The sequence below is a fragment of the Castanea sativa genome, chromosome 9 (genome assembly GCF_040712315.1).
Source record: "Castanea sativa cultivar Marrone di Chiusa Pesio chromosome 9, ASM4071231v1".
Taxonomy (NCBI): Eukaryota; Viridiplantae; Streptophyta; class Magnoliopsida; order Fagales; family Fagaceae; genus Castanea; species Castanea sativa.
The window spans coordinates 37,140,319-37,160,036 of NC_134021.1; the positions used below are offsets into that span (position 1 = coordinate 37,140,319).

Below are 19,718 nucleotides of genomic sequence, written 5' to 3' on the forward strand. Positions count from 1 at the left end.
ACCTATCCAAACCCATCACCACACACACACACAAACACAAACCATCAAACCATCAACAGAGCCACACACACACAAACACAAACCATCAACAAAGCCACACACACACAAACCATCAAACCAATCGGAGAAAACAACGGCCACCACACCCACCACCTGAACCACGCCGCCAAAATAATCCACAACACCAAAGAAACCCACCACTGATCGGCCACGATCTCCACCACTAACCCACCATAAACCCACTAGATCTAAGAGAAAGGCTGAGAGTTTGGGGTTAGAAAGACCCATAAGACCCATCAAACCACGCAACGCCATGAGAGACCCATCATACCACGTCAGGTGAGACAGTGGTCAATGGTGGCCTGGGCTTAGGCGTCGCTAGGTGAGACACAACCTAGGCATGGTGTTGCTGGGCGATGGTGGCCAACAGTGGCCTAAGGGAGAGCAAAGGGAGAGGGAGAAATCTGAGAGAAAGAGACGTGGGAGACAGACCTGAGAGGGTGGGAGAGTCAAGGAGACAGAGTGGAGAGAGAAAAAGAGTAAAATAAATTTTATGGTTTTACAATAGTGCTACAGTGCAGTTCTACCTTTAAAATTGCACTGTAGCACTATTGCAAAAATTTTTGCAATAGTTGGCTTTTACAAGTCCAGATGGAGGAGGTTTTTTGTGCTTAAATGGTAAAATAGACTAACATATGGCATATGGCATGCCAGGTGTGAATGCTCTTATCCTTTAGGTACAGTAAATTGATTAGACTTTTTTATGATTAAATTTAAATATATGGATTTTACTTCTTGATAAAAAATTAATGCTATTTTCTTTTTTAAGGACAATTAAAATAATATAATTGTAAGTTTTAATCTTTTGGTAGGCCTTGTGTGTGGTATTGGGCTGAACTGGTTCCTGTCGTACTAGGCCCAAGGTGTTCTAGATCAGGGAGTTGAGATCGGCTTGTGCACAAACTATGCCTGGTTTAGCCTAGGTTTTGATTATATGCCTCCAGCAGGCAGAGCTGTTATGACAATTACGGCAAGTAAATACAATAAAGATAATAACAAAGATTCATCCACCACTTAGACAAAATAAGTAGTAGGTTATTAAAAGTAACACATGTTTTATGAGATGGCAATACAAATAAATACGACACAGGTGATAATAAGCTTATTGAATCACAAAGAAATATCAGTCTGCCATGTAGAGTTCTGTCGCAGGGTCTAAGTCAAGAAGAAAAAAATCATTTCCTCAATGCAAATAATCTCTCCAACGAAGAAATTAACTGCTTTAAGGGAACGGGCCCTAAATGACTTATGCCTAGATGAGCATCTCACTTTTAGCAGAGAGCGTGGTTTGAGAGGGACAAGAGGAAATCATCATATTCGGTGCTTGTCTGTTGTGCTATTGTCTCCTTTTTTGTTTTTCCTTTTCTCTCTGATTCTTTCTTTCTTTGCCCTTTCGTTTTTTTATCTCTTTCCATTTTTACTTAGTCGTTACGGTTCTCTCTTTTAGATTACTGTTGCTGTCCCCCTCCTGTGCATAGTAGGGGTTCCTTATATAATGCCTACCACGGCTGGCTTTTACCATTTTAGCCCTTAACCATTTTTTTCTAGTGTGAGTGTCCTTGCCAACCATTACTGATTGGTCAGTCGCCCAACCAGCGCCACTTACCAATACTAGCCACGCCACTCCACCTCACCAGACAAAGAAGACTATTTTGTTTGTTTTCTTGCTGTGGCATTCTTACCTGCCATGGTGTAAGTACTCTTTTTCTCCTTGTCCCTCATGGCATGCACCTAATGGTTCTAACTCAGTTTTGCTTCTTTTGAGCGGTATGTCATCCCAGCAGGACACTGCCTCCAAAAGAGCCTGAGCAGGAAACACAAAAATAGGTTTTTCCACTCCCCACCGCCAAACCATGCCCTCTTACCTCTGACTCATGACCCACCACTTCCTGTATTAGCTGGATACAAGCTGGTGGTGTCTGGGCCTTGTGCATGCCTTACTTCCATGTACGTCCAAATTTTTTCTACTGCTCATGCGTTTGTCGCGGTCTGAAGGTCCATCTGCCTATTCTGCCGTTTGTCCTTGACTTTTTACAGTGTGGGCTGCTTTCTTGATTTCTCATTCTTTATGATTTGCTAGGATTTGCCAAATTATGGGCTTCTCCTCCTTCGTGCCATTCTCCGTGTTTCATTCTTAGCCTTGCTATTACTTCCAGTCACATCATTCTGTCATGCCTGTCGTGATGTTATTTGATCCAGAATTGCTAGGCCTCTTTGGGCTTGTTGTTCATCTCTTTTCTAATGGCCCGATAAACTCATTGGGCCTTTTACTACATTACTTGCGGGCTCCCGCGTCCCGCTTACTTCCTCTTAGGCATCCTTGGCCCATTTACTTTCTTGGGGCATCCTTGGCTCTTTCTAATTCTGTGCTTCCCATGGGCTTTTACTAACTCCTTGGGCTTCCTTCGCTCAAATATTTTATACTTCATCCTTGGGGCTTATGGATTCTTCATTGCCTCTTACTTTCTTTACTTACATTGCTTTGGTGTTGTGGCAATCGTGGCCCATTCTTACTTTTCTACATCCATACAGCCCATGGGTTTGCTACTTTTCTCTTACTAGGGCATTTTAGGCCCATTTACTTCTTCAAGATCCATTTGTTTGCTTTATGGACCCATGATCCATTATTCCTACCGCTTGGGCTCAATAGCTTTTCTATCCAACTTTCTTCTGCCCACGTTGTTGGGCTTCTTCCTCCTGCTGGGCTTCCAAAAAATGAGCATCTACAAATTTAAATTTGGGAACATATTAAAAAATTGTACTTAAGTTTTATGTTTTTACCCAACCAAAAAATGAACCTTAAAAAAATTTGATGCTTAAATGAAACATACCCCAAATTTTTAGAAAATGAAATTTACCAAGGAAAAAAGAAAGAAAGAAAAAGGGGTTTGAGCATACTAATAATACAAGTCAGAGAAAGAGAGGAGAAGAAAGATGCATGGTAGAGCTTATATCAATTAACTAGTTTTGTTTGCTTTTTGTGTCTAATCAAATAATTGCTAACGGATTTTTTTATTGTTGTTGTTATTGTTGTTATTATTATTTCAATAAGCATACTAATAATACAAGTGAAAGAAAGAGAGGAGAAGAAAGATGCATGGTAGAGTTTATATCAATTAACTAGTTTTTTTTTGCTTTTTGTGTCTAGTCAAATAATTGCTAATGGATTTTTTTATTATTGTTGTTATTATTATTTCAATAAGCAGATAATGAGGGAGAGGGATTTATAGTCTTCAACTATAAATCTTGCTCCATACAATTTGTTAATGCTACAACTTTTGTGAAGAAATTAGCCCATTGGGATCTTATTAGAACATTCACATCAAGAATGTTAAAATGCTAAAAATGTTATTAATAACAATTAACACGCAAAAAACACACTATATCAAAAAAGTCATATGCTAAAATTTTTGACACCTAGCTATAGTGAGTTGCTACAAATAGCAACTCACTGTAGTTGAGTGTCAAAACCATTTTTTTTTAATTCCCACACATGCCATCTCTCTATATCATTCTCTCTCTTCTAGTTCTCCCTTCTAGTTCTCCCTCAACCCACACCTCATCAATCATCACAATGCCTCCTTTTTTTGTTAGTTCTCCCTCAACCCAAGCTCTTCTCTTCTCTATATAGCCGAACCCAAAAACCCAAGCTTGAAACCCATATGCTCTCCATTCTCGTCTCAAATTTAAAGCTTCAGAGCAGGTTGAGTCGGTCTTCTTGAGGCATCATTCTTGAGTCGGCGTGGTCAGTGTTCTTGGCTAGGGTTGAGACCAGAGAGGCAGGGCCGCTAAGGTAGTGGTCATCAGAGAGGCTAGGGTAGGTTTTGGCTGCAATTTTGTGGTGGGTTCAGATCAGGTTTTGGGTGGTAGCTTAGGGTTCAATTTTACAGTGGATGATGGCTTGGTGGTGGATTCTACTCTGGTTTTGGGCTTGTGATTTGATGGTTGGAGGTTGTGGGTGATGGTTATGGTGGTAGTGATTGTCGTGGCTGTGGCGGTGGTCGATAGTGGCTATGGCAGTGGGTGTGGGTGTGGGTTTGAGTTTGATTTGATTTTGGGTTTTGATTTGGTTTTGGGTTTTTTTTCGTTTGTGATTTTGGTGGTTAGGGTTTGAGGTTGTTGGTGGTGGTTGTGGCTGTGGCTGTGGCTGTGGCTGTGGTTGTGGCTGTGGCTATGGCTATGGGTGGTGGTGGCTAGTGGCAATGAGTGTTGACAGTGGCAGTGGATTTGCGGAGTAGTGGAAGAAATGAAATTGAGAATAAAAATAATAATAAAAAAATTATTTTAATGAAGTGGTAAAAAATATAAAACCTTTGATGTTGATTGCTAAATTTTAAATGTTAAATGCTAAAAAATAATAAAATGCTAAATGCTAAATTTTTTTGAGATTGAACGCTCTTATTAGATCATTCACATCAAGGATCTAAAAAAAAAAAATTAACATGTAGCATCTCAAAAACCTACTTTATCTATTTTAATATCTCACTTTACAATACACCTAACATCAAAGGTTCTATTTTATCATACAACACATTAAAATAATAAAATAAAATAATATATCTCACAAAAATATACAATACCAACATCTAGTTTTCATTTTTTTTTTTAAAAAAAAGCCACAACCAACACTACCTCAACCACAACAGCCACGCCTCAGCCAAGTTCAGCCACTGTCACACCCCCAACCACCACAATCACAACAAATTGCAACCCACCACATCCAAATATATATATATATATATATATATATATATAATCACCCAAAACCATCATTGCCGCCTCTCACAACCTGCAAATCAAAACCCCACCACCGAATCAATCAAGCCACACCTATCTCTCAACCACCCCGATCAACCCAGCCACCGAAATCAAAAACCACCAAAATCAAACCCCACCGATATTAAATCACAAAACCCATTGCAGCCCAGCCACCGTAGCCTAACAACACCCAGAAGGAGAAGAGCAGAGCATGGATTATTGGCAATATGGGTTTATGGGTTCGGTTAGAGGGAAAAGGATCTTCAATTTTTGGCGGTGTGGGTTGAGGGAAGGGATGCAGCGTGGGAGAAGGGAAGGGAGCTTATCGGCATGGATTGAGGGAAAACTAGAAAAAGGAAAGAAAAGAGAGACGCGACTTTGATGTAGCAGATATTTTGGTGTTTTGGTTGTAAAATTAGCATTTTTATCATTATAACATTCTTGACGAGAATGCTCTTACAAACCGAAGACCCAAGCCCAATGCCTTAAAATTATGGGGCTCTGTTAATGGGGACTTGGGCAACCTGACAGGGGAATCAATCAGCAATAGGAGAAAATACACCCCATTACGAGTGTATGTTTCTCTCCTCTCCCAGCAAGTAAGACCCACCAGCTGGGGGTCCCAGCGACTTGTGGGAGGGAGGAAGCATACACCCGTAACGTAACAGGGTATGCTTCCTCCTATAATAGAGGCATAGACAAGTAGACAAGATGGAATTGGCTGCCCAAATCACTTCTCTTTGTCTTTGTGATTTATTTATTATTTAAATATATATTAAAACAAAAAAAGAAACAAAAACGATACATACTCATAGTCTTATTAGAATGAGGATCTAGTTTGTCATAAGGAATTGAAATGGATGTATATAATGAATAATGGGCCACAGTCACAGCATAAAAAATAAATATATAATATTATCACAAAAATATAAAGGGAAATGGACTAGTTTATAAAAAAGAAAATAGTATAAAATGATGAGGGAACTAAAAATACTATTGAAATAATAAATGGAATTCAAAATTTTAGTTCTATTGGCTCCACACCTATAAAACTAGTAAAAAAATTGACATAAAGCAAAAAGATTTGATATTAAGTTTTTCTTAATGGATACCTTAGGATGCTTATTAACGCTACCCAAAAAAAAAAAAAAAATATATATATATATATATATATATATATATATAATAACAATATCAAGTCAGGACTTAATTACTATAAATTTAAAAAAGAAGAAGAAATTAGGCTCTCAAAATTTTTCCTATTCCATTTAAATAGTTTTTCTTAATTCTTTCTTTAATCTTTATTCATTTATTACTAATGAATATATTTTATAAATTTCAAACAACTATATGTTTTAAATCTCCAAATTTTTCAATGGCGTACTTTTTTTTTAACCAATTTCATGGAGCACTCATGACAATGGTATAGTAAGTTGTAGGGTCATATAATTTTAATGAGAAATGCTATGTCTGCGTATAACATTCTCACAAAAAATCTTAAGTAATAAGTTGTTATTGGTTGTAGAAATTACTTTTTTGCCTACTAGTAATAACCAGTAACAATCTTCCTCTTAAAATTTGTTGTAAAAGTGTTGTAAAAATATTATGAATATAGTATTTCTCAATTTTAATTTTTTTTATCTATATTTTATTTTTCGTTTTTCTCTTTATTTTTTTACCCCATATGTTTCATTTTCTAGAATCATCTCTATCTTCTTTTCTCTTTTCTTTTTTCTTTCTTTCTTTCTTTTTTCCCTCTTGTTTTCTTTCCTCCACACATGTATCCCCCCACCCAAGGACGAAGCCAAGGGGGCCAAAGGAGCCTCCCCATCCAACCCTCCCCCCCCCCCCCCCGGGTAAAAAACTTTTGGCCCACTCCCCTCAAAAAAATCATCAACCCAACTCAGTCTAACTAGGAGCCCAAAAACTTAATAAAAAAAAAAAAAAGTTGAAATTTATGAGCTTAATTCCAATAAATAAGGGTAAAATACTGTTTTGGTCTCTAGATTTTACCAAAAGTTTGTTTTTCATCCTTAAACTATAAAAAGTTAGTTTTTGTCCATAAACTATTGTAAAGTTTATTTTTTGTCCCTAAATTATTGAAAATGTTTTCCATTCTCAAACTTTATTAAAAGTTTGTTTTTCGTCCATAAACTATTGAAAGAAGTTATTTTTTATCCTTATTTTTATTTCTAAACTATTAAAATAACTCTTTATAAAATTGAAGGATGAAAAAAAACTTTTTAAAACTTCAGGACGAAAAACACACTTTAGTAAAGTTTAATGACCGAAATAGTATTTTACCCAATAAATATTTGTACAAACTATTAATGTGACAAATTCTTATGAATTATTATCTAGGTCTACTATTAATATTACTTTTTTACTTACTAATAACTACTGATCACATTAGTAATTTGTAAAAAAAATGTAAAATAATTTGGGGCTTTAGCATTTTTCATAAATAAAATAAAAAAGAGGGACGCAGAGAGATACAAGTTGAGAGAGACTGAGACTTGTTTATTTGTCTTTGTTCATAGTTTTTTTTTTTTTTTTTTGAAAAACATTGTTGTTAATACTAAATAAATGCTTATTGGGAATTTCTTGAATTTTTTTTTTCTATACTCTGGCTCCCCTTAACTAGAAACCTAGCTTCATCCCTATCCCTACTTTTCCCCTCTCTATATTCATTTTTGTTTTTTTTCCACCTCCAGTTCATTTCTCCCTCTTTTTTTCTCTCATCATCATCACTTGAGAAAAAAAGCCTAAAGAGAATCAACCCTTTAAATTGACGTTCACACACACTGCTTTGTCTGCTCCACCAGTGCACCACTGCTCGTCTACCTCCCGACTCCTAAGAACATGTGGCCCAATCACCCATATGGGTCAAATCGACATCCTGAGAGTGACCACAAGAGCATCGTCGTGGGGTTGGATGGTACCAACCTTATCCTCCTCGGAGAATCCCAAGACGGGCAAAGTCACCTTCAACCTCTTCGGCCTTCAACCTGCCTCCTCGGCCTGAGGATGAGAAACCGCCATCACCCTAGTGGGACCTGAGCCGGTCCTGCCAGGTGCAGCGAAGATAACGTTAATTGTTCCCAGTGCGGGCCGAGATGGATTGTTCCTCTGGTTGTTTGAGCCAGCGTGACTGCCCTGCCCAGTAGGTTGACACAAATGCTGCTTCAATTTTCCTTCACCGACAAGCTGCTCCAAATGGTTCCAAAGGGTCCGACAATTCTCGGTAGTGTAGCCCACGTCCTGATGGTAGTGACAAAAGAGGTTCTGATTCCTCTTCGCGGGGTCTTCTGCCATCTTGCTAGGCCACCTGAAAAATGGCTCCTTACGAACTTTCTCCAACAACTGGTGTACTGGTTCTCGGAACACAGTGTTCACTGCCTGAGGTGCAGCCGAGCCGGATTGACTATTGTAATCTCTCCTCGGCTTGCTATTGTGGTATCTGTCCGACCTGAAATCCCTTCTCTCCTGCGGGATAACCTTCTCCTTACCCTTTCCTTGCTGCTGGTCTTTCTCTACCCTTTTGTATTCATCAATATGGTCCATGAGGCGACGTACGCTACGGACGGGCTTTTTGGTCAAAGACTTTCTCAAGTCGTGATCAGTAGGAAGACCTACCTTAAAGGTATTGAGCACCACCTCATCAAAGTCACCATCTATTTCATTAAACAGTTCCCAGTACCGGTCGGAGTATGCTTTCAACGTCTCCCCTTCCCTCATGGTCATGGATAACAGCGAGTCCAATGGTCGAGGTACTCTGCTACACGTAATGAACCGCGAAGCGAATGTTCTAGTGAGCTCCCCAAACGAACCTATAGACCCCGATTTAAGGCCATTGAACCACCTCATAGTAACAGGTCCTAAGCTAGAGGGGAAAACTTTACACATCAGGGTCTCGTTATGAGAGTGCACCACCATCCTCTAGTTAAAGTGACTCACGTGCTCCACCGGATCAGTCCGGCCATTGTAGATGGTAAAGGTGGGTTGAGTAAACCTTCTGGGAAGCCTCCCCTTCTCAATCCTCTGTGAAAACGGAGATTTGGAGAGTTGGTGCAACGCCCGACTCATAGCATCGTTCCCTAAGCCCCTAGAAGGTAGCTTCTTGCGTCTGCGAGCTGGCTGGTCGTCCTCCTCTCCAGAGGACATTGCACTGGGGGGTGAGCATGACCTTGAGCTGTAGCTACCTCCCCGTACCTCCTCTAAGGAAGAATTAGATGAGGACGGTGAAGACCTGCATCTGGCACGGCGTAACTTTCTCTTCAAACGATTAATCTCCTTCTGCATGGCTTTAGCACCATCCTCATGGGTGGTGCTACCCCCACCATGAGTATAGCTAGACCCAGGGTATTCTGTATGGACACTTCCCTCACGATCCCTTCGACGCTCAAGACGCTCGAAAAAATCCTCCGGTTGTGATCCCTGTGACTCTGCATGGTGGGAACCCAGGCCTGTCATAATATCCCAACTCTTTCTAGACTAGATTTTCCACAGACGGCGCCAATTATAAGTGCACAATTACACCTGGACCTAAAGACAACTACGGGCTCAGGCTCAATAAGCCTTAGACAATAAAATTTGTAGAGCGTGGGCTTGAAACCTAGATTAGAAATGCTGAGACCTTGATAACAGGCTAAGAGTTACAAACACCTATAAATAACGAAAGATAATTGTAAATGGGCCTTCTCAGACGTAAGTCGAGGACTATCTCTGTATTATTTCTATTCTTTACTTAAAAGTTACAATTCTTAGTTTCTTTCTTTGTTGTCAATCCCCATTTGTTCTAGCCTTCACCCCCCTTAAATACTTCCTTTCCTGATACCTTTTGGACAATGACTAGAAGTTTCAGCCCTACTGTTCAGGGGTCACTTCCCCATCAATACGGCCAAGGAGGTAGGTGCAGAGCCTTTAATGCGGAGGTGGCAGCCTTTACCCTTGATATTTTCTTTAACACTGGTGCATCTAGAAGGTTCAGGGTGTCCCCCTTTAACCATTAGTCTTTCCAGAGTTATGCCTTGACCTTCATAATGAAGTCCTAAGTTCTCTTGGATCTGTCTGAGGAGAAACTCGCCCTCGGCAGTACCCTCAGATCTTCGGCGTATGGGCCAATTCGTAGAGTTTAATTCTGGAGCAGGTCGGCCCTCCATGCTACAGTCCAAAGGCCCATATGCCCATTTGGGTCCTTTTACTCCCCACAATAGCATAAAATCATGGATGAGTTAAAACAATTTAAAGAAGGAAATGTATTTTATAAATTCTTTGATTCACTTTTTTAGCGAAAAACCAATGGGTTCGGCTTACTTTTAGTATTTTTTTAACTGGAGGTGTCCTTTTATTTTAAATACATAATACCAAGTGGTAGTGAGTTTTAATCTCTACCTTTTATTTAGTTAATGAGTGATATGACAATTTTTCATTAAAACAAAAAGAGATTCCAGTTAAAAAAGTATTGGAAGTAAGCCAAACCCAAAATTCATAACAAAATAATTAACTGAAAGCATTTATTGGCTCATATTATTATATTTAAAATGATTTTATTTATTTTTACTAAAAATCTATCATTCATACATACATATATGAGAATTGTTAGGTCCTAAAGATTTAGGTGTAAATGTTTAGAATCATATTTTTATTGTGTTGGCAAACCGATAACAAAACATGTTTAGGCTAGGTGTTAGGCAATGCTTAAAAGTATTTGTTTCAAGATTCAAGCCCAACTAACTGTAGAAAAAGGAAGTGTGGTTTTGCCTTGCTTGACCAATTGAGAATTAGGCTCAATTGATCGAAATTCACAGGAACAAAATTCTGCAGAATTTTTAAACCAAGCTCAAGCCCGCAAAAACGTTTAGGGTTTCATTCCAAATTCTCCACATATAAAAAGGAAACTCTAGCTACGTTTTTCAGACTTTTGGAAGACTTGTGTATTACTCCTTATGAGATCTAAGAGGTTTTGTAACTTCACACAAGAATCTATCGGAGCCAGAACTACAATCAAGTATTGGTAGAACATAGTTGTTGCATCAAAATCATTACAGATGGTGATTTGAAACCTTTAAGTAAGATCTCAAAGTTACAAGCAATGGTGCTTGTGTTATTGTAAATCCATGAAAAAAATGAGTCCGTGGATTCAGAACTTGCATGTGGTCGTGTCAGTAAGTTACTACATGAGGTAGTAATAGATTTAGGATTAAATCTAATTGTAAAAACTTCGATTCTCTTATAGTGAATTCACTTTACCTTAGGGATAGTTAAGTCAAATCCTCCCCAAATTTTTACCTTGAAACGGTTCGTTTTATCGGTTTTCCTAGGTCATCATATCATGGTGTTATTTATTTTCCACTTTTATGCATGATATGATATATGCTTATTTAACCTCAATCTGAATAATTAATCAACTTGGTTAATTAATTAGATTAAATAATCTGATTTAAGGGGTCTAAACAAACAAACAACAATAAAAGTACATAATTCAAATTATAGAAAATTCTTATAATAGATAAATAATAAAATCATTGATGCTTAATATAAACAGCAAAAAAAAAACATTGCACTACAAGCATTAATTTTGATAACTTCATTGTTGTGTATAATGATACACATTTTGAAAACAAACAATTCTGCCCTTGATAAAAGTATTAAAGGTAAGTCAAGTTGGAATATTTTTGTACAAATATAATACACGAAATGTTTAATACAAGATTTATACGATTAATTGTAATAATAAAAGAAAACATATATCTTTAGAGAATTTTTGCTTCATACGGTGAACAGGTTCTTTTTTTTCTTTTCTTTTTTTTTTTGAAAGCGTAAACAGGTTCTTTTAAGAATATATACATACGTGCAGTATATTACATATATTTTACTAGCTATGTTGGTGAGTTATGAAACCTCCTTCATTCTTTTTTTCTCTATTTTTTCCCCTATATTTAAGAATACTTTACTCTAGCTATTTCAAAAATACTTAAATATGTATGAATATTTTTTGTTCATTTTTTACCAAATACAAAGATCGTGGATCAAAACTTAATGATCCATAGTTTACTTATTTTTCTAAGAGTCTTGTACTTTAATGGGCACCTTTTAGTGTTTCCAGCAAAGACATTCAGGATTCAACTTCTCCCACCTTCAACTATCATATTTTTTTATTAAAAAAATATTTAACGTATCCTACATGCATATTTAAGAAAAATAATAACTAAATATATAATAAATGTTTTTATCTAAGTTTGACCCTATTAATGTTCCTTTTTGAATTCATGTCTACCCTTGAAAAACCTTATAGCATTCTCGGCTAGTTATGTAAACAAATAAATATACAAAGGATCAAAAAAAAAAAAACAAGTAAATATATATATATATATAAACAATTTTAGACCATGCTAAATTTCTATTTCTATTTTAGATAACTGCTTTTACAACACATCCTACATCCCATTCTCATTTTGGATACATCATATTAAAATAATCATTTTCTTTCTCAACAAACCCAATCAACCAATTGCAAAACCCAATCATCTCACCAACCCAAACCCAGCAATATCACCACTCACAAACCCAGCACTATTGATCTCATTGTTCACCCAAACCCACCAACCACCGCAACTCAAACCCAACATTGTTGATTTGAAACCACAACCCACACCAATAGTCAACAACCTAGTGCCACGACCTATGCCGAGACCCACACTGCCTGATCCACAACCATGATATGATGAAAGTGCAAGAGAGAGAGGGAGGGAGGGAGTCTTGATTTTTTTGTTAAGAGGAGAAAGAATGAGTGAATAAAATATTAAGGAAATGTTTCACATAAGCTACAGTGATTGTGTATTTATATAAGCATTGTACCGTTGTGTATAATTTTATACAAAATAAATAATTGGATGAAGCTTTTTTTTTTTCCTTTTTATCTACAGTGTTATTTATATTGCATTTTTATATAACCAGATGAGAATGCTTTTATAAAGATAACGCGTGATAGAGTTTGTAAATCATTCATTTTTTTTTTTTGAAAACTAAATCATTCATTATTAATTTGTGTTTGGGGGTTTAGTTGGAAATGGTTCGAGCTGCAGGGTTAACCGTATGTTGTAATTATTTCTCAAATTTGTTTTTTTGTGCATTTTAGTTTTTTTTTTTTTTAAGTAGTTCGTTAACCTATTTATATACTTAGTTTTATTAATTATTGATATCATGATATAACAAATTTATTTTATGTTTATATTTTTTCAAATAATCATAAAAATTGACCGAGTTATTATAATAATATATCGAAAAGGAACAATTTTTAAAAATATGTTAAGATTTGCATATACTTTAGTTAGTAATGAGTTTAGGTAAGAAAATTTGGATTGGCTTCAAAAAAGTTGAAGTAGTTAAATGGGCATAAAGTGAAATGGATTGTAAGTAATTTCTTATGGGCTCAAAGTAGAATGGGTCATAATGGGCTTCAAATAAGTTGGAAGGAGTTAAATGGGCTTGAAGTAGTTTATACTTTGTCATAAATTTCGAACGTGTGAAACTAATTAGAATGACTTGTATCAGGTCACTTGATATTTTTGACTTAACTATTTTAATAGAAAGTAAGCCATATGGCAAAACCCCATTGTAGGATACACCGATACAAGGAGAAACTTAGTGCCAGCCACCACAGTTGACATGACCAAATTTTTTATTTTTTTAAAAAAATATTAAAATAATTAAGTACGAGAAATATATATATTTATTATTTAAATAATATACTTTTATACAGTTTCTTTGATGACCTAACAATAGATTCTTCAATATTTATTTAACCTTGTGGTTGCATTGGCCATGAACCACATGACTGAATCTCTTAAAAAAATTCACATGATTGAATTTAATTGTCATTTTTTAAGAAGGCAATACAGATTATGTTGTATTTGATTGGGGACCTAAACTTCAACACTTAAAATTTGTGCCTAAATTATATCGTTCATTATAATTGAAAGAAGTAATTACTTAAAGGAAAGAGACTTTAAAAGGTGAAGTATTTGACCCCCAAAAAAATCAATTTTAAAAATGCTAATTTAAAAATAATAATACTAAAAAAAGGAAAGGACAATTTGATGGGGGTGAAAAGGGAGGATTGAAAATGAAAGAAGGAAAAAAGAGAGAATTTTTTTTATTGTTTGATTGAAGTGAAGATGGAGATAAAACAAAATAGAGTGGATGGGCCGAGTATTTTTTTTCTTTTTTCGTTCCAACTTGTGAAGACAAGAGGGAAGAAAATGATATTGAAAAGAAAATACCAAATTACCCCTCTTTTCCATCATTTTATTTGTAATAATAAAGATATAATAAAGTCTTAGATTGATAAATAAGATATCTGAGATTCAATTCTGGTTTATACCAAAAATCGATTAATGTTTTGGTCTAATGATAAAGAGCTACATCTATCATTAGGAGCGAGCGCTATAGAATTAAACTCTTTAAAAAAATTATAAATATATTATAGTAATTTTGTTTTCTACTTTGTTGTTCTCTTTATAAACACTAATGTTAAAATAAAAAAATAAAAACTAATTTGCAAGTCTTGGAATTTCTAACATTCTGGTTCAAATCCCTCTACTTCCAACGCTCTAATATGAGAAATGTTATGTCAACAATATTTTCATGAATAATGCTAGAGATGCAAACTGTTTTGCAAAATTTTTTACAAATTATTAATGCGGTGAGTGATTATTGGTAAATGAAAAAGTGATGTTAATAGCAGGGTGGTCGATACCGTACCGGTACCGGCCGTACCGGCCGGTACGTACCGTACCGGTCAGTGCACCGGTACCGGTACACTTCTATTTTGTACCGGAAAAAATACCGGCCGTACCGGTCGCGTACCGGCCATACCGGCCAATTTCGGGCAATACCGGCCAATACCGGGCGTACCGGCCGGTATAGAAAAAAACTTTTTTTTTTTATTTTTAGTTTTGTAATTTTTGAATTTTTGTAAGGACATAATAATAACTTATTTACACTAACTTATTAGTATTATTTGTTTTTTTAGTATGCAATGAACAACTAAGCTTTCTATTTTTTATATTGTGTTTTTTTTTTCCTTTTAATTAATACTAAAGTTTAAAACTATGAATAATTTTTTCTGAATTGAGGTAATATTTTATGATAAACTTTTATATTTACTATAATATAAGTGAAATATTATATGCTTATAACCATGGTTCTAGAGATTTTAGTGAGTATAATATATATATATATATATATATATATATATAAAATAGCGGTAAACCCGAAACGGTACACCGGTATTGACCGGTATCCGAAATATATCGTACCGATGGCCAAACCGGTACAGCCTCCGGTACGGTATTGACTTCCTTGGTTAATAGTGGGCCTACATGAAAACCAATAAAAGATTGGTCACATCAACATTTTTTAAAAACGCTATAAAATAATTTGTATATGTAGCATTACTCTATTTTCATTACAAATCATAAGTAGCAGGTTCTTACAGATTGTTATGAATAGGTAAAAATAATAATTTTAATGGTAGATTCAAATTGAAACTAGTAACAACTTATCACCCAAAATTTATTTTTATAAATTTATTTTAAAAATATTGTGAATGTATCAATTACTCCCTCTATCCCAATTTGTTTGTCTTCTATTCCATTTTGGAATGTCCCAAAATATTGTCATATTTCTAAAAATAAAATTAATTAATTAATTTACTAATGTTCTTATTATGCCTCTATTTTATTTTCAAAACTATTTGAAAGGAAAACTAACAAATATTTTTAAAAAATCAATCTAATTGGGCCACCTTTTTAGTTGCCTCATTAAGAATAACTTTTTTTTAAAAGTTGATAAATTTATTTAAAGATAATTTTGTAAACTTATACGTTTTTATAAGATAAACAAGACAATAAATAATAGAGAAATGATATATCTACAACATTTTTACAACATTTTTACAACAAATCTTAAGTGGCAGGTTGTTACTGGTTGTTATTGTTGGGGCAAAAAAGTAATCTTAGTGTTAGGTTCAAATTTGAACCTATAATAACTAACCACCTATGATTTGTTGTAAAATTGTTATAAAAATGTTGTGGACGTAGCACATCTCTAAATAATATTCTCTTAAAAAGTTTGACTTTTCAAATAAGACAAACAAATTAGGACAGGAGGAGTATTATCAGATAAAATCCTCCTAACGTGTTTTTGTCCTCTCAATCTATCACCTTTTCTAATATCCAACCAAATAAAGCACAAAGGGATTAAATACAATAAGGATTTTGCTAATACACAATTATTCATCTATTTATGATAAAAAAATTTCAAAAATTAAAAAAAAGTATCAATACTTTTTCAAATCGGGTGCAATAAATATTACACTTGAAGCAATTATAATCAATAACTGAGATTTAAAGTTTAAAAAATAACTTTTAATCTCAATTAATAAATAAAATGTATTAAAAGAGAGTTAAAAAATTAAAACTAAAAATGTAAAAAAATTTATGAGAGAAAGTGGTAATTCCACCTGATCTCAGTTCAGATTTTGGTCATCAATGCAGCCTTTTACAGTGCAAGAAATCCTGGCAAACTGCGCGCTTTTATATATACACATGCCGTCTGCCAAATATTCCTGGACGTCACTTTGATGTAATTCTAACATTGCTTTGCTTGTCTTCCAATTCTGCATGCACTGTTTCCTGTGACTTTTGCCATTATCAAATCCTTTTCATTTCATTATATGCTTCTTTCTTTTTCTTAGATTTTATCCTCTTTTCCATCATCATAGGGTTCCGTGATTATATATATTACTCCAGAATTAAAGACTGCTCCAACATACAGATTGCTAAAGATATTGGGCAGCCTCAACGGGTCTCTAGCATTGGAATACGAGAATACACTCCGGCAAATACGTGGCGACTGGCTTGGGATATGAGCAAATGCATTCATGTGTTTAAACAGGAGAGTTTGGAGGATTCGAATTTTATATATATTTGTTGAAAATGGCCTGGTGTTAACAGATTGAAAGTTACACAAACATGAATATGTGATTGTTACGTGCAATGCGAGCTGGGGCTTCTATAGAAAACATTGGTGCCACAATTTTTGAGAAATTTCAAGGTTTAGGGATCCTTGGATTTCAATTATTAGCAACAATCCCAGCTAAAAAAACCAAACCAACAATAAACTTTGATCCCAAGATTTGAAGTTGAATCTATGTTTTGCTCTCCATTCCATCATTAACGTCTAGCATATTTGAAGTTGAATCTATAATTTACCTTTAAGCATTAGCGTTTATTTAAAAAATATCACATTTTACGATCTTAAAAATTACTTTATTTATTATACTATACAATTTCATAACACACCTAACATCTCAAACTCTATTTTTTTTGTCACTTTATTTAAATATTCTTTTTATACTAGTTCTCTCTCTTCCTCTTCCTCTAAGCAACCAAGCTCCAACAAAACCCATTAAAAAACCGCCACTCACATCCCATTTAACCCACTAAACACTGGCCAGCAACCACTTCCACTACCACCATGCCACCACCATGCCAACTTGCAAACCCATTAAAAAAACCACCAAACCAACCAAAAACAACAACCATCACAAGAACCACAAAAAAAAAACACGTGCACACACACAAACAAACCGGCAACGACCACCAGACGCCGGCCACAAAAAACCACACCACCACTGCACCACCATGACCCAAACCCACTATGCCCCACCCAACTACCACCCAGACTCACAACCCACCATGCATCCGCCACTAGATCCAACTCACACCCCTCAGCCAAGAGATCGGTGGAGAAACTTTGATCTTTGGCTTCGTTGGCATGGATGGAGGCCCAATCACTAGAGATGTGAGGAAAAAGAGAGTGAGAAAGAAAATAACTGCGACAAGAGACAGAGAAAGAGAGAGAAGAGAGAAGGAATAAAATGGATTAAAAGAACGAGATGACAAACAAAAAAAAAATATTTTTGGAATTGAACTACATTACCATCATAGATTTAAGATGATACTACAGCATAATTGTAAATTTTTTTACCATAACAATACTAAGTAATGCATCATTTTAGTAGTTTAATGCTAAAATTTAGCATACCATGCGTTTTACAACTCCAAATACTTGTGCTCTAACCTACATCTTTGTGATATATATATATATATATATATATATATATATATATAAAATATCCAATTGAATTCTTTCTGTGTTAAACAAAATAAATCAATAAAAATGAAATCATTTAAATGCACCCTGAACCAAAAAAAAGAAAAAAAGCTCTTCCCTCCATGTATATAAATTACTGGCACATGATAATAATGGAAAGCTTTGAATAGGACCACCCAATTATTTTATTTTTCTTGGGACCCCAAATAAAGACTTCATAATTTATAATCGTATATACTCATAAATGTAGGAGGAAGCATATTGGTAAATTAGGTCCAGAGATTGGGAGACAGTGAAAGGGAAAGGTTTTGTCTTTTTAGAGGAATTTACAGACAGCATAATAGACAAAGTAGTAGATTGCAAATAAAGCAACGTATCTAAGCAATAAAGGTCTGATTTTAATTAGCATCGAAAGCACAGCACCTAAGGCAAAATATCGGTGAGCACGTAATTGGTGAGGCATTTATATATTGAGAGGGGAGCGATGGCACAGCAATTGTTGTGGTGTCTCTCACTATATCACTGTCAACAGCGGCGCCGCCTGCGATTGGGTTGTAAAAACGACAGACAGTATTAAAGAGAGCTTTAAAAGTCATTGGACTCTCACTGTTTTGGTCAGATTGATTATATAGGAATTGAAATGACAACAAAGGCATGCATCACGCGACATTAGTCTCGTAAGATATGGTCCTGCTCTTCATCTCTGTCCACATATGGCGTTAATTTCTTTCTGGTTTTGTTTAATTTTTGTTTTTGCTATAAAAGTAATTAAAAAGATTAGTCATGGAATTAAGATGGGGGACTTGGATTAAGTGACAGAATTGCATCTAAATGATGACAAGTGTTCAATAATGGACACATGGCATCATTTGGATGAGTCTAATGTAATTAGATACAAGATCTAATATTTACCCCAAAATCGAGTATTAATTTAATAGTTCTAATTTAATGAAGGTATTCTCAAAAAAAATAAGAAATAAAAAAATAATGAAGGCAAAATATATTATTTGGGTTCCTATATTTTTTTTATTGTTAATTTAGTCCATACATTTTTGTAGCTTATAATTCAATTTATGTTACTTTTAATTTGCAATCAATCTGACCTCTATCATCAACTCTTAACTTTTCTTGCGCACTTTCTTGGCAACCAAATGCAAAACACATATCAAATTTACCAATCTCCAACTTCAGAAGACACATATATCAACTTAGCAACTAAAATAAACCCAAGTTTGGACCCAAAATGATAGTAAATTGAAAATATCAATGACCAAATTGAGTGCAAGTTGAAAATAACATAAACCAATTTGATAGCCACTAAAAAGTAGGGACCAAATTGACAATGACCCCAAAATGTATAAATCAAAACATTAACCTTTAATAAATTTATTTATTGATTTTTTGTTTACTACAACATTATTTTTTTATCCCTAACCTTTGCATGAAATTCATTTTTTGTCCCTAAACTTTGCATGGGGCTTTTTTCAATAATCTATGGATAAAAATAAAATTTTCCAATATTTTAAAGATTAAAAACTTGTGTGTAAGCGCGCGTGGGTGTGGGTTAAAGGAAAGAGAGTGGAACATTTTCAATAGTTAATGAAAGAAAAATGAACACTATAAAATTTAGGAATAAAAAAAAAATTATGCAAACTCCATGGACAAAAAAAATAATTTAGCTCTTTTTTTATCCAAAAAAATTTAATCACAAAATTAAC

The 19,718-nt window shown here is 34.9% G+C and overlaps 1 pseudogene; it reads left to right on the plus strand.

The window, feature by feature from the left end:
- Window positions 1–416: 416 nt before the first annotated feature.
- The window catches only part of LOC142609152 (VQ motif-containing protein 11-like), a 34,238-nt pseudogene continuing 14,936 nt past the window's right edge, over window positions 417–19,718 (plus strand).